The sequence below is a fragment of the Macaca nemestrina genome, chromosome 2 (genome assembly GCF_043159975.1).
Source record: "Macaca nemestrina isolate mMacNem1 chromosome 2, mMacNem.hap1, whole genome shotgun sequence".
NCBI lineage: Eukaryota > Metazoa > Chordata > Mammalia > Primates > Cercopithecidae > Macaca > Macaca nemestrina.
Window position 1 is genome coordinate 76,845,105 of NC_092126.1, and position 17,571 is coordinate 76,862,675.

General features: G+C 35.1%; 1 long non-coding RNA gene across 1 annotated transcript; it reads left to right on the forward strand.

Annotated features, from left to right (window-relative positions):
* The first annotated feature begins 2,178 nt into the window (after positions 1–2,178).
* Positions 2,179–17,258, forward strand: LOC139361759 (uncharacterized). The gene is made up of 3 exons (XR_011619363.1): positions 2,179–2,324; positions 9,779–9,894; positions 17,166–17,258. It is a non-coding gene; the product is annotated as an uncharacterized lncRNA (long non-coding RNA).
* Positions 17,259–17,571: the final 313 nt, after the last annotated feature.

Consider the following 17,571-nt stretch of genomic DNA (forward strand, 5'->3'; position numbering starts at 1 on the left):
GCAGAAATTAGAGTTGAAATCAAATGGTTGAAATGAACCCTGCTTTGATCACTTTTTGGCTAAATTGGAGAATTCATTAAGTGTTTAGATATCCGTTAATGTGTAGGAATAAACAAAAGTCTTTTAGGTTTGTGGAGTGGCTTAGACATACAATGTTTAAATCTGTGTATAATGCTAGCCACAAAATCTGTAATCAGAAAATATGTTTCCTTTTTCTTCTTTACTGATAACAAAAGGAATGAAGGAATTGTAGGTATTTAGAGATATCAGTGTCTTCAGATCATGTGATACGATGGAAAGAAAGAAAATCAATATTATTTGAGTGTGAGGGATATAGTAATTGTTTTCACCTATCTTGTATTCTCATGATAGCTTACTGGGTGCAACCAACTAAATGTTTTTGTTTCCTCACAAACGTTAATCCTCATTGTGATGATATTAGAAAGTGGGACTTTTAAGAGGTAACTAGGTAATAAAGGTGAAGCCTTCATAAGTGAAATTAGTGCCATTATAAGAAGGACCACAAAAAACTCTCTTATTCTCTTTCTGCCATGTGAGGGTGCCAAAGGAAGATAGTAGTCTCTAAGATGGAAGAAAAATCTTACCAGAATTGACCATGCTGGCACCCTGGTCTTGAATTTTCAGCCTCTAGAACTATGGTAAATATTATGTTAGTGAAAAAGTAATTGTGGTTTTGCCATTTTAATGGCCAATGTAATAAGCTTCTGTTGTTTATAAACAACCTAATAAGTCTCTGTTGTTTATAAACCACTCAGTCTATCGTAATTTGTTATAACAGCCCAAACTGACTAAGGCATTGAGTGAGTTTTATTGTTAATAGTTTTATAAAATAAAGATAAAGATTCCAATTGGAAATGTAGACTTGTCTGATCTGCACCATGAGGTTAACAGATGAAAGAGTGGAAACTAAAATTCAGAGGTGGTTATAGATTCTACCACTTTCCCATCAAAACATGTTGTTCTCAAGTTTGTGTAGAGCAACAGTTGTTGAAGTATAAGATTTGCAGCATTGTTCTATATACCTAGAAACAGTACTGTTTATATTTAGATATAAATTGTACTTTAGACAATTTAGTAAAAGATAGTAAACAATAGACCTGTTTCCCTACATATAAATTAATAATACATTACATTAATATAACAGTATATATATATATATATATTTTATTAACTGATATCTAGGTAATGGCTAGTATTTTCTTTAGAAATTAAACAATGAGTTCTGATTTTCTTTTCTTGGAAATTTAAATATATTACATTAAGACATTAAGATATTTCTTTTAAACTAGGGTTACTTCAAAAATTGGTTTATCAATGTATTAGTGATAATTATAATTTTTTAATATTATAAAAATAAGAGGTTTTTTAATGAATGAAAGCTAGAATAAAATTGAACTTAGATTCAAAGGACAAATCATCTTGTAATTACTAAATTCTGAATATTATATCTATTATATATGCTCAGTACTACTTTTGTACTTTCAAAATATTTATTAAGGGAATTCAAATTGCTTTTAATGGCTTTCCTTTAATAATACCTTTATTTCCTTGAATAATACCTTTATTCAAGGCTCACCATAAGCAAAATTAGATAAAAGTCTAATTGAATCATAAGAATTTTTTCATTTCCAACTGAATCTTTCCTTCCCTCTTTCCCTCCTTCTCTCTTTTCTTTGTTCTCCACACCCACTCTCCCCAACACAAGGTATATTCTAACTCAAACACTATAACTAAATAGAAGTAAATTTTCATGACATTTGTAAGAGCCATAAAGGAGTGTCACCTCCAGTCTGTAGCATACAATGTACCTAATAGACACAAGTAGTGATCATATGTTTTAAACTGAAAAAATAACTTAAAATTTGGCAAAGTTTGAGAACATGATTTGTAGGTAGATACAGTAGAGTTAGTTTTAGATCCCAACATTACAAAATATTTGTCTTTCAGTGATTTATGGTGACAATGTGACAGCATTCATAAAATAAGGATAAAAATAAATCCCTTGTTTGGTTGCTGTATAGACTAAGAAATAATATTTTCTGCCTAACACAGAGTATGGCAAATGACAACTGTCAAACCCATGTTTAGATAAAGGTTAAAATGAACTATACTCATTTTCTTTTGCCACTAGGGATGGACAAGATACTTAGTTTTTGTCAATGGGATTTAAAGGAGAAGATTTGTGCTATTATTAAAATCTTCCTGGGGTGGGTGCCCAAGATGGCTAAATAGGAAGAGTTCCAGCCTCCAGCTCCCAGCGTGAGCGACACAGAAGACGGGTGATTTCTGCATTTTCAACTGAGGTACGGGGTTCATCTCACTGGGGTGTGTCGGACTGTTGGTGCTGGTCAGTGGGTGCAGCCCAACCAGCGAGAGCTGAAGCAGGGCGAAGCATCACCTCATGTGGGAAGTGCAAGGGGGAAGGGAATTCCTTTTCCTAGCCAAGGGAAACTGAGACATAGAACACCTGGAAAATAGAGTAACTCCCATCTTAATGCTGCACTTTACCAAGGGTCTTAGCAAACAGCACACCAGGAGATTATATCCTATGCCTGGCCCAGAGGGTCCTATGTCCACAGAGCCTCCCTCATTGCTAGCACAACAGTATGAGATCTAACTGCAAGGTGGCAGTGAGGCTAGGAGAGGGGTGCCTGCCATTGCTGAGGCTTAAGTAGGTAAACAAAGCCACTGGGAATCTCGAACTGGGTGGAGCCCACCGCAGCTCAATGAGGCCTACCTGCCTCTGTAGACTCCACCTCTGGGGACAAGGCATAGCTAAACAAAAAGCAGCAGAAACCTCTGCAGATGTAAATGTCCCTGTCTGACAGCTTTGAAGAGAGCAGTGGTTCTCCCAGCACGGAGGTTGAGATCTGAGAACGGACAGACTGCCTGCTCAAGTGGGTCCCTGAAGCCTAAGAAGCCTAACTGGGAGACATCCCCCACTAGATGCAGACTGACACCTCACACCTCACATAGCTGGGTACACCTCTGAAGCTTCCAGAGCAAGAATCAGACAGCAACACTCACTGTTCAGCAATATTCTAACTTCTGCAGCCTCTGCTGCTGATACCCAGGCAAACAGGGTCTGGAGTGGACCTCAAGCAAACTCCAACAGACCTACAGCTAAGGGTCCCGATTGTTAGAAGGAAAATTAACAAACAGAAAGGACACACACACAAAAACCCCATCAATACGTCACCATCATCAAAGACCAAAGGCAGATAAAACCACAAAGATGGGGAAAAAGCAGTGCGGAAAAGCTGGAAATTCAAAAAATCAGAGCACATCTTCCCCTCCAAAGGAATACAGCTCATTGCCAGCAACGGAACAAAGCTGGATGGAGAATGACTTTGAAGAGTTGAGAGAAGAAAGCTTCAGTCGATCAAACTTCTCAGAGCTTAAGGAAGAGCTAGGTACCCAGCGCAAAGGATCTAAAAACCTTGAAGAAAGAATGGAAGAATGGATAACTAGAATAACCAATGCAGAGAAGTCCATAAACAAACTGATAGAGATGAAAACCATGACACGATAACTACGTGACAATTGCACAAGCTTCAGTAACTGACTTGATCAACTGGAAGAAATACTATCAGTGATTGAAGATCAAATGAATGAAATCAAGTGAGAAGAGAAGTTTAGAGAAAAAAGAGTAAAAATAAATGAACAAAGCCTCCAAGAAATATGGGATTATGTGAAAAGACCAAATCTATGTCTGATTGTTGTGCCTGAAAGTGACAAAGAGAATGGAACCAAGTTGGAAAACACTCTGTAGGATATTATCCAGGAGAACTTCCCCAACCTAGCAAGGCAGGCCAACATTCAAATTCAAGAAATACAGAGAACGCCACAAAGATACTTCCTGAGAAGAGCAACTCCAAGACACATAATTGTCAGATTCACCAAAGTTGAAATGAAGGAAAAAACGTTAAGGGCAGCCAGAAAGAAAGGTCAGGTTACCCACAAAGGGAAGCCCATCAGACTAACAGCAGATCTCTCGGCAGAAACTCTACAAGCTGGACGAGAGTGGGCACCAATATTCAACATTCTTAAAGAAAAGAATTTTCAACCTGGAATTTCATATCCAACCAAACTAAGTTTCATAAGTGAAGGAGAAATAAAGTATTTTACAGACAAGCAAATGCTTAGAGAGTTTGTCACTGCAAGGCCTGCCCTACAAGAGATCCTGAAGGAAGCACGAAACATGGAAGGGTAAAACCAGTACCAGCCATTGCAAAAACATGCCAAAATGTAACGACCATTGATGCTAGGAAGAAACTGTATCAACTAATGAGCAAAATAACCAGCTAATATCATAATAACAGGATCAGGTTCACACATAACAATATTAACCTTAAATGTAAATGAACTAAACAGTCCAATTAAAAGACACAGACTGACAAGTTCAATAAAGAGTCAAGACTGATCAATTTGCTGTATTCAGGAGACCCATCTCACATGCAGAGACACACATAGGCTCAAAATAAAGGGATGGAGGAAGATCTACCAAGCAAATGGAAAACAAACAAACAAAAAAAGGCTGGGATTGCAATCCTAGTCTCTGATAAAACAGATTTTAAACCATTGAAGATCAAAAGAGACAAGGCCATTACATAATGGTAAAGGGATCAATTCAACAAGAACAGCTAACTATCATAAATATATATGCACCCAATACAGGAGGACCCAGATTCATAAAGCAAGTCCTTAGAGACTTACAAAGAGACTTAGACTACCATACAATAATAATGGGAGACTTTAACACCCCACTGTTAACATTAGACAGATCAACAAGACAGAAAGTTAACAAGGATATCCAGGAATTGAACTCAACTCTGCACCAAGCAGACGTAATAGACATCTACAGAACTCTCCACCCCAAATCAACAGAATGTACATTCCTCTCAGCACCACATCTCACTTATTCCAAAATTGACCACATAGTTGAAAGTAAAGCACTCCTCAGCAAATGTACAAGAACAGAAATTATAACAAACTGTCTCTCAAACCACAGTGCAATCAAACTAGAACTCAGGACTAAAAAATTCAATCAAAACCGCTCAACTAAATGGAAACTGAACAACCTGCTTCTGAATGACTACTGGGTACATAACGAAATGAAGGCAGAAATAAAGATGTTCTTTGAAACCAATGAGAAAAGAGATACAACATCCCAGAATCTCTGGGACACATTTAAAGCAGTGTGTAGAGGGAAATTTATAGCACTAAGTTGTGACAAGAGAAAGCAGGAAAGATCTAAAAATGACACACTAACATCACAATTAAAGGAACTAGAGAAGAAAGAGCAAACGAATTCAAAAGCCAGCAGAAGGCAAGACATAACTAAGATCAGAGCAGAATTGAAGGAGATAGAGACACAAAAAACCCCCCAAAAAATCAATGAATCCAGGAGCTGGTTTTTTGAAAAGATCAACAAAATTGATAGACCACTAGCAAGAATAATGGAGAAGAGAAGAGAGAAAAATCAAATAGATGCAATAAAAAATGATAAAGGGAATATTACCACTGACCGCACAGAAATGCAAACTACCATCAAAGAATACTATAAACACCTCTACACAAATAAACTAGAAAACCTAGAGAAATGGATAAATTCCTGGACACATACACTCGCCAAAGACTAAACCAGGAAGAAGCTGAATCCCTGAATAGAACAATAGCAGGCTCTGAAACTGAGGCAATAATTAATAGCCTACAAACCAAAAAAAGTACAGGACCAGACAGATTCACAACCAAATGCTACCAGAGGTACAAGGAGGAGCTGCTACGTTTCCTTCAAAAACTATTCCAGTCAATAGAAAAAGAGGGAACCCTCCCTAACTCATTTGATGAGGCCAGCATCATCCTGATACCAAAGCCTGGAAGAGACACAACAAAAAAGATAATTTTAGACCAATATCTCTGATGAACATCGATGCAAACATCCTCAATAAAATACTGGCAAACCAAATCCAGCAGCACATCAAAAAGCTTATCCACCATGATCAAGTGGGCTTCATCCCTGGGATGCAAGGCTGGTTCAACATATGCAAAACAATAAAAGTAATCCAGCATATAAACAGAACCAAAGACAAAAATCACATGATTAACTTGACAGATGCAGAAAAGACATTTGACAAAATTCAACAGCCCTTCATGCTAAAAACTCTTAATAAATTCTGTATTGATGGAACGTATCTCAAAATAATAAGAGCTATTTATGACAAACCCACAGCCAATATCATACTGAATGGGCAAAAACTGGAAGCATTGCTTTTGAAAACTGGCACAAGACAGGGATGCCCTCTCTTACCACTCCTATTCAATATAATGTTGGAAGTTCTGGCTAGGGCAATCAGGCAGGAGACAGAAATGAAGGATATTCAATTGGGAAAAGAAGAAGTCAAATTGTCCCTGTTTGCAGATCACATGATTGTATATTTAGAAAACCCCATCGTCTCAGCCCAAAATCTCCTTAAGCTGATAAGAAACTTCAGCAATTTCTCAGGATGCAAAATCAATGTGCAAAAATCACAAGCATTCTTATACATCAATAAGAGACAAACAGAGAGCCAAATCATAAATGAACTCCCATTCACAATAGCTTCAAAGAGAATAAAATACCTAGGAATCCAACTTACAATGGATGTGAAGGACCTCTTCAAGGATAACTACAAATCACAGCTTAGTGAAATAAAAAAGGACACAAACAAGTGGAAGAACATACCATGCTCATGAATAGGAAGAATCAATATCATGAAAATGGCCATACTGCCCAAGGTAATTTATAGATTCAATGCCATCCCCATCAAGCTACCAATGACTTTCTTCACAGAATTGGAAAAAAAAAAAAAAAACCAACAACAAAAAACTGCTTTAAAGTTCATATGGAACCAAAAGAGTCCACATTGCCAAGACAATCCTAAGCCAAAAGAACAAAGCTGGAGGCATCACGTTACCTGACTTCAAACTATACTACAAGGCTACAGTAACCAAAACAGCATGGTAATGGTACCAAAACAGAGATATAGAACAATGGAACAGAAAAGAGCCCTCAGAAATAATACCACACATCTACAGCCATCTGATCTTTGACAAATCTGACAGAAACGAGAAATGGGGAAAGGATTCCCTATCTCATAAATGGTGCTGGGAAAATTGACTAGCCATAAGTAGAAAGCTGAAACTGGATCCTTTCCTGACTCTTTATATGAAAATTAATTCAATATGGATTAGGGACTTAAATGTTACACTTAAAGCCATAAAAATCCTAGAAGAAAACCTAGGTAATACCATTGAGGACATAGGCATGAGCAAGGACTTCGTGTCTAAAACACCAAAAGCAATGGCAACAAAAGCCAAAATTGACAAATGGGATCTAATTAAACTAAAGAGCTTCTGCACAGCAAAAGAAACTACCATCAGAGTGAACAGGCAACCTACAGAATGAGAGAAAGTTTTTCCAATCTACTCATTTGACAAAGGGCTAATATCCAGAACCAACAAAGAACTCAAACAAATTTCCAAGAAAAAAAACAAACAACCCCATCAAACAGTGGGCAAAGGATATGAACAGACACTTCTCAAAAGAAGACATTTATACAGCCAACAGACACATGAAAAAATGCTCATCATCATTGGCCATCAGAGAAATGCAAATCAAAACCACAATGAGATACCATCTCACACCAGTTAGAATGGCAATCATTAAAAAGTCAGGAAAAAACAGGTGCTGGAGAAGATGTGGAGAAATAGGAATACTTTTACACTGCTGGTGGGATTGTAAACTAGTTCAACCATTGTGGAAAACAGTATGGCGATTCCTCAAGGATCTAGAACTAGAAACACCATTTGACCCAGCCATCCTATTACTGGGGATAGGCCCAAGGGATTATAAATCATGCTGCTATAAAGACACATGCACATGTATGTTTATTGTGGCACTATTCACAATAGCAAAGACTTGGAATCAACCCAAATGTCCATCGGTGACAGACTGGATTAAGAATATATGGCACATATACACCATGGAATACTATGCAGCCACAAAAAGGATGAGTTTGTGTCCTTGTAGGGACATGGATGCAGCTGGAAACCATCATTCTCAGTAAACTATTGTAAGAACAGAAAATCAAACACCGCATGTTCTCACTTATAGGTGGAAATTGAACAATGAAATCACTTGGACACAGGAAGGGGAACATCACACACTGGGGCCTATTGTGGGTAGGTGGGAGGGGAGAGGGATAGCATTAGGAGATATACCTCATGTAAATGACAAGTTAATGGATGCAGCACACCAACATGGCACATGTGTACATATGTAACAAGCCTGCACGTTGTGCACATGTACCCCAGAACTTAAAGTATAATAAAAATAAATAAATAAATAAATAAATAAATAAATAAATAAATAATTAAAATCTTCCAAGACCAGGCACGGTGGCTCATGCCTGTAATCCTAGCACTTTTAGGAGGCCAAGGCCTGTGGATTCCTTGATCTTAGGAGTTTGGGACCAGCCTAGGGAACATGGTGCAACTCTGTCCCTACTAAATGTATATATATATATACACACACACACACACACAAAATATTAGCTGGTTGCAGCGGCATGCATCTGTAATCCAAGCTACTTGGGAGGCTGAAGCAGGAGAATCTCTTGAATGCGGCAAGTGGAGGTTGCAGTGAGCAGAGATTGTGCCACTGCTCTCCAGGATGGACAACAGAGTGAGATTCCCTCTAAAAAAAAAAAAGAAAAGAAAAAAAAACTTCTTCTGAATAGTAAGGCATTACCAATTAGGATTTATGGAAACTGTGACTTAATTTTTGGAGACATAATGTTAACACTGTCAGCTGCAACATCACTATGTTAAAGTAGAAAAAGATATTTAAGCATTTGCATGAATTTTTTGTTTTTTTAAAATATGCTTCTTAATCTTGCAAATAAATGTTAACACATTTTTTAAAAACTTAAATAGAAAATACATTGATGAATTGATAACTTTAATCCCAAGAAAAGAAAAATTATAAAGCCTGTTCTAAAGGACAGTAATAGTGTAAGCTATATCAGTAACAGGAAAATGTTACTTTTTAGTTATAAAGTTGGATGTTCAGGTAATGAAAATCAATTGTAGTTTTCTTATGGTGTGCATTGCATTTAGAGCATATACAGAATCGTTTTTAATCTTTAGCCAAGAATAATAATTTTGATGACTATGACTATTAGTTCTAGATTATAGTATCATCCAGCTGAGAGGCATTATAGTTATTACTATTATCCTATACAGACTTTTTTGTGTGTTTTACTTGGTAAGTTTTAAGTTTGTGGAAGTAAATATTACCTTCAAGGAGTTAATGTGGGTATAATTATACTGATATTGAACAGACTTAATGTATGGTTTAATAAGACCAAATGTTAATAAACTAATTCTAATTAGAATAAAAATCAGTTTACAGAGACTTTACTGAGGTTTTTATGACACTGTTGTGGTCATTATTGTTTCCCATTGTGAGTGGCTGGTGTCATGATCTATTAATTGTGAAATATTTTTAGTATCATCTCTGTTATGGAATGAGTTATGTTTTCCCACAACTTATGTCCTAAAGCCGTAACCTCCAATGTAACTGTATTTGAAGATAGGTCCTTTAAGGAGGTAATTAAGGTTAAGTGAGGTCATAAGAATGGGTCCCTAATCCAACAGGACCGATATCCTTATAATAAGAGGAAGAGACACCAGAGATTTCTCCTTCTTTCTGCAGGCATAGAGAAAAGGCCATGTGAGTACATAGCCAGAAGGTGTCTGCCTATAAGACAAAGAGAGAAGACTTACCTGAAACCAACTCTGATGGATATTGGACTTCTAAGCTCCAGAACTGTGAGAAAATTAATTTTATGTGCTTTAAGACACTCAGTTTGGGGTATTCTGTTATGGCAGCCTATGTTAGTCAATTCGTATGACCATAAAGCAACACCTGAGAGTGGGTAACTTACAAAAAGAGGTTGAATGGGCTCATGGTTCTGCAACCAGTACAGAACCATAGTGCTGGCATTTGCCTCTTGCAAGGGGCTCAGGAAGCTTACAAACAAGGCAGAAGGCAAAGGGAAGCCAATACATCACATGGTGAGAAAGAGAAGCAGCAGGTCCCAGACTCTTTTAAAGAACCAGATCTCATGTGAACTGAGGGGTAACTCACTTTTACCAAGGAGATGGTGCTAAACCACTCATGAGGGATCTGTCCCATGAGTCAATCACCCCCACCAAGACCTGCCTCCAATTTTGGAAATTATATTTCAACAAGAGATTTGGAGGGGACAAACATTCAAACCATAAACCAGCCCGAGCAGACTAACAGAGTCTCTGAATGAATCTATGAAAATGACTAGATTATTATTTGAGTTGAGTAATTTCTTCTTGTATTAGGATTGGTCTCCTTGAAAATATTATTCCCATATCTGTTGTAATACAGTACTGAGAATCATACTAATTATACCCTAAACTTGGATATTTAAGAGGGTTGGATTTGACTGATTGCTCTGATATTGCTGACATAGTCAAAGACTTTTGAAAACTAAAGTATAATATTATGTCATGCAACCTTGAGAAAATTACAATGGAAAAAGCAGAACTATAATTCACAATTCATCTCCCAAACAAATTGTGAAACCTCTTCTTTCCAATCCACTGAAATATGCCTAAAATGAGAAAAAGGGAAATATTAAAAACAACAACAAAAACAGAAAATGGCAACATTCAGGCAAAAAAAGAGTGTGAGGACTATGATGCTGGCATGCTAAACTTAATAAATAATAAATGAGAGAGTTTGGAGTGATTATATGTGAATGAGTTTCAATCTTGATTTCTTTTCCCTTATTTTTTCACCTCAAAGACCTAGTTCATCCACATCTTTTACTACTATCATCAGCCTTCCAGAGCCTCTGCCAAGATGTCTGCTGCCTGGAGCCCATGAGTATATGTCCCAATTAGTCATAGCCCAGGGTCAAATGTGTCATTCCAGAGAGCCAACAGTAGTTCATAGCTAATTTACGTTTCCTTGTCAAAATGCTTAAACCACTCATTTTAGAGCACTAACTGGAAAAACTAGGAAATAAAAACTTGAAAACTGTCAACGGGAAATGACTTTTTCCTCGGTTAGCATCTGCATTATATTTATCTTAAATATTTTCTGCCTTTTGACCATCTTCCATGGTGAATATTTATATTATAATTTGTCATTATTGAAAATTGACCCCTTCATCAATTTCTGCTTATCTTTAGCCAATAGCGAAAATGACCCTAGATTTTTTTTTTAAGCTAAAAGATTCTGGTTCACACATGAAACTTCCAAAAACAAATTGTTTTCCTCTATTTTGAAGAAAAATTATGTGCTTCAAGAACTCAAGTTGTTTTTAAAAACATGATTACATAGTATCCATTTCTATCATGTTATTGTCAAACAGAAAATACCTACATCATTCAACGATCTTAGGGTGCTTTCCATTGGAATCTATGTAGCACCATTGATTTTTTTTTTTTTTTTTTTTAATGGATCCTCACTCTGTCACCCAGTTTGGAGTGCAGTGGTGTGATCATAGCTTACTGTGGCCTGAAACTTCTAGGCGCAAATGATCCTCCTGCCTCAGCCTCCCAAGTAGCTGGGATTACAGGCACCAGCTACCATTCCAGGCCTGGTTAATAGTTTGTACATAGCAAGTGTCAAATTCATATAAACGTTTTGTTATTGCTTATAACTATTCCAAAGGTTTTGATAATTTACATACACTCTGTTGCACTTACTGTCGTTGGTCGCTGCGTTGCATGTTGAGATAATACTTGTGAACGAGACAGATGCCTGGAGATGAAAAACAAACCTCGTCAAAAGATATGCTTTGCATAATCATTTATAAAGTAAAAAAATAAAGGTAATTGAATGCTTACCAATATTGAGCTGTTTTATATCCATACCAGAAAGTATAAGTCAAAACTTTAAAAAATGTGTAAAACCTTGTAAAATCACATAAAAAAATTTAAAGACATGTTAACTGGCAAAAGGAAGACGGACATTTTATTGCTTTATCTCATTTATGGGAAAAACTGACAAATCAAAACTCCCGTGTGTGTGTGTGTGTGTGTGTGTGTGTGTACATGTGAATATGCCCATGTGTAATTATAAATATTTAGAAAAAAGAACTAGATATCTTAAGTTCTCACTATAAAAAAAAACACCTTCTGTAGAGGAGAATGGTTTGAAAATTGAGACTAATCAAGGAGTAACATTTATTTTATCTGTACCACTTAATAATGATTATCAAGATTATATCCGTGTGTTACTATTGTAAGTAAACAAGGAATGAAAGACAAACTTCAGTGAATAAAATAGTTAATAAAGTTTAGATATAACTTAAATTTAATCAGCAAATTATAAGAGCAGCTAGCAAAATTCTTTCAAATGCTAGATAATTATTTCTTTAAGCTGAAGGAAATATAACTACATTCAAAAAGCTAATCAGTTATTAGGTAAAATTTCTTAGAAGAAAAATACACACAGTGAAAATCTGGTAACTATAAATTTTAATAATAAAGGAAGAGACTTGCATACAACCAGCTTGTAAAAACAAAAAACAAAACCCCAAAACAAACAAAAAAGTGATCCAAAACAGTAACAATATATTATTATCTGTATTTCCAAAGAACAAAACAGTCAATGTACATCTCACCTTCCCTGTGCAATATATAAAAGGCTGACGATAAGCAAATAAAGCAAAACAACATACAAAATAATATAATTGCTGTTAATTGGTTAATTGTTAGAAACACATCAAATGAAATTTTGAAAAAAGGCAGTAAAGGAAAAATAATTAACACTAAAATTAAATATTCAAAACAGTAAGCATCTAAAAATTTCAGATTGTAGAAATAAACTGTAGAAAGACATTGTGAAGAAAAATAAAATTATTTTCTCATTTTATATCATATATAAGAAATTGCTCAAAAGATAAAATGTTATCACTGATGATTAAAATAGAAAATGAAGAATAATATTTTAGCAACTTTAAGAATAGCAAAATATGTATATGGAATTTATGATGAGAAATATTTAAAAATATATTCAAATAAATTATGATCTATAGAGACATAGATAGATAAACTAATAAAAATCAAAAGGAGTAAAAAAATAGATATTCTACACACTATGAGACAAGTAACATCTGATGAATTAGCCATGCAAATTACTGTCAATTTATTAAATTTTTCTATTAAAATGCATTTTGTATTAAAAATAAATTATATGGTATCATTTATTGTAATCTTAGATCTCAAAATGACTGGAGCATAATTTATGTGTTTATTTACGTATTTATGTAGACATATAGATCAACTAAACATACATATTTCCTTTTTGGTAATTGAAAAATGAAAAATAGTTGCATTTATATAAGTGAATATACATGTAAAAGTATATATAGATATATATTTGTCTCTCTGAGTTTAAGAAAGGCTATATATACATATATATATAATCGGTTTATTTATGTCTGAATTTAATTCCTATTTTGAGATTCACTCCCCTGATACCAGAAACCTAATCTGTCAATTTTAGTGAAGTCTTTTCAAGTTTCCTCAGTCAATCCAGGCATCCAGCCCACTTACCAGAGTTGTTTTTAACCTGTGTGTGCTGATTTTTCTAATACATTTATGCTTTCAGAAAGTCTCTATTAGTAGATCATTGCAGCTTCTCTTTTAAACCATACATGAAGCTCTCTTAGGCCTATCCCTTTCCATTGGCTACTTCTATATCTCTCCTGACCTTATAAGAGTCATTTGGTTGCTTCTCAGTCAAAGTGAACATAGGAAAACTTGGCGAGGGAATATGGGGCCAAGAATTTCTGCCCAAATAACAAGTGGAGCCATGTCCTCAACTACTGCTTGTATGCTATACACTTTAGTTCCTCCTTCGTAACAGCAATACATTGGCCCTTTTCTCTTGGATCCTTCAAACACACTTTTGTTTTCAATATGTATCTTCTCCTCTGCTACGATAAAATTTAAATTTAAAAGTCTCTTCTTTAAGATACATAGAAGTTCAAGAGAGTATAACTCTTGATTTCTAATTAATTCTTTTCACTCTCCCAGCTAAGAGAATCTTCATCTTCTATTATCAGGAGAGAAGAACTCCCAGCTTTCACATATTTTCTCACGACATATTTATTTATTTAAACTCTGACATTTGAAATGTAAAAGCAAATATTTTACAGTTTGATTATAAGAGTCTTTCCTTGAGATAGTGCTGTATTTAGGGCAAAAACACATGAAATCAAGGGTTGTAAAAGAGGAAACAAAAGGTAGTTAATACAACAAAGTACTGTAATTTGCATAGTATTCATTAAAACCAATAAAATAGAAAAAAATACAATTAATATAGAAAAATATAATGCATATTTATGTCTCTGACCAAAAATTATTAAGGAAAATTTAGGACTTGAAAATGAATTGATAAGTTGAAATATCAAATATGTAATTGTACATCATCCTTTCATATATGTTCATTATTATATTTAAGATAATGCTAAAAATTCATAATCTCAGTGCAATGCTCTTTCAAAATTATATTAAATTGTGAAACTTTATAATGATCTGCATAGTTATCACCAATAATCTCTGAACAGCAGGCAATAAAGTTAAAGATGAAATAAAAAATATGTAACACTGCTTTAGAAAAAATAACACCTGTTCCCCCAAAAAAATCAATTTAGGAATGAAGTTCAAATTGTATACGCAATTTTATAGAAATATAATTATGCAGAAATTTTGGAAGATGAAGATATGTTAATATGTTGTAATAATAGGAGCTCATTGTTCTGGTTAGTGAGAGATTTGAGTCATTAAATAAGGAGCTATAAAATGTCTCTGTGCCTCAATGTACAGATGAACTCTCTTGTTAGGACAAAAGGCAAATGTGGGGTGAGTGGCTTTTTCAACACCTTTCCGTGTCAGGGACTTAAGCTGTACTCACCATAGGGTCTCAAAGGAAAAAAAAAAAGCATTAATAAATAAATAGTAAGTCCTCCATATGGTGTTCAGCTCAGTCAACTCAACATATATGTATCATAGAGCTGTTCTCTGAGAATAGGTGAGGCAATTTCATATTTTATCAAATTATTTCTTAAAGAAACACACTGGAGAATATTGTTTTTCTCTTGAAGCCTATGTGGTCCATGTATTCAATTACTTAACTAGCAGGAAAGATTCTATATTGTTTCTACTTTCTGAGACACAGTGGCCAAAAATGTCCAAAAGTTGTTTTCAATTTGATGTTTACTTCATATTATTATTCATTTAATTCTCACGTCATGCTTTAAAAATAATTTATATGTAACATGATGAATCACATCCTTCTGTCTTACTTTAACTGGCCTCATGAATCTTTAAGTCCTAATTCTTAGTTATTTTAATGTATATGTGAATACCACTATAATGTTAATTAACATCTCTATATTTTCCTTTATATATACTTCTATATGCTTTCTCCATACATGCTTCTTTTTTCTTTGGTTTTATAACATCTGATAAAAAATTGAGTGGAATAAAGGCCAAAGTGTTAAATATAGAACTCTTGAGCATTTTATTGCGTAGTTTTAAGTTAACACAAATACGCAATATATTTTTCTTTTTGAAAATAAAATTTGAGATAAAAATATTTAATGTATTGCTTAAGATTCTCAAGTGTCTGAGACCGAGATGGCACATTTGTAACAATGCTATCTAATCATTAAAATATCTATTATTGATAGATAATGCATCAATTATGAAGAAAAATATGTGCATATAGAATGTGTTTCATTTTAGATCATTAATTAGTTCTTGATTGCTATAAAACAAATTACCATAAATTTCACATCTCAAGTCAACATAAATTTATTATCTCACGTTTTTTGTGAGACATGATTTGAATACATATTAGTTACCTCTCACCAAGGTGAAAGCAAGATTTCAGTAGGGCTTTGATCTCATCTGAGGCTCCTGTCTTCTTTCAAGCTCACATGGTTGTTAGCAGAATGTTTCTTCTTGTGGCTCTGTGACTGAGGTCTAGTTTTCTTGTTGGCTGTCACCTAAAAACCTCTCTCAGCTCCAATATCCTGCCATGCAACCCTCTCAATAGGCTCTGTTACACAGCAGTTTGCTTCTTATTGCATCCAGCCGGAGAGTATCTTGTCTTATACTACACTTTCTTTTAGAGAACTCACCTGATTAGGTCAAATACATTCAGAAAGTTTTCTTATTTTTATTAACACAAAGTCAACTGATTAATAAGCTAATCAAAAGAGTCAGGTTTCATCTTTTTTCCAGCCCTGTCTATTTACTCAAGAAGAAAATATTCCATAGAAATGTACATGGAGTAAGTAGAAAATGATGGAAACTATTTTAGGTTGAATTGCATCTCTCCAAAATTCATATGTTGCCATCCTAACTCCTAGTACCTTTGTCCTGAGACAGAGTATTTCAAGAGATAATTAAGTTAAAATGAAATCACTAGGCTAAGCCCCAATTCACTACGAATGATGTACTTATAAGAAGGGGAAATTTGGACACATACACACACAGATGAAAGATGGCGGAAGGACGCAGGGAGAAGACCACTATCTGCTAGTAATTGGATTCAGGACATGCTACCCCATAATATGGTACTTTGGCATTTGGGAAAACAGTGGAAGCAGTAAGACACGTTCACCTTCTCTTCATTCTTTTTCCTGAAGCAACCCCTAAAACTTAGGAGGGTCACTCTCTGGTTTTCTCCCTTCCATCTTCCCTGAAAACCTTAATGTGGCAGGTGTCCTGCCTTACCCGGAGGAAAGGAATGACACACAGTGATGTTAAGAAGAATCTGAAAAAACAGGCTTTGTCAGTTTTTTAACAATAGATTGTACTCTTTTGTCCTCCAATCATATCATATCTCTGCACATCTGTCCGTAAAAATACACGTATTTCTCCATTTTTTGAGTCTTCATTTTTGATGGCTTCCATGTCATGTAAAATTTATATTAAATAAATTTGTATGCGCTTCTCTTGTTAATTAGCTTTTTTTATGGGGGCTTCAGCCATCAGCCTTGTGATTGGTGAGGAAAAGCTATTATTTTTATCCCCTACAGTTTCTGGTACCCAACCCCGGAAAGCTGAGACACCTACTCACTCTGCAGCCTACAGATGAGATCCTGGGACAACTGACAAAAAGCAGAGAGAAAGGTAAGAATTTTTACCCAGATCAGCCCTCCCTGATCTCTGATGGTGGTGTCCAGTTGGACAGAAAATTTCTTCTTTCCCTTACTTACCAAATTCAGAGTAGCAGTATAAAATCATTTGTTTGAAAGGTCACTCTTGTGTAAATTTGGCTTTAGAAGATCCATTAGTTATTGATTTCTTCTCTCCCAGGGATGGTCATCTCTTTCCTGTTCATCCAATTTTATGTCCTGTGAGCTTGGCTTTACAACCAGTGAGATTATTCTTTCTGATTTCTCACAGCTGGAGGGTGCAAGTATTGTTTTGTATCAGGCAGCC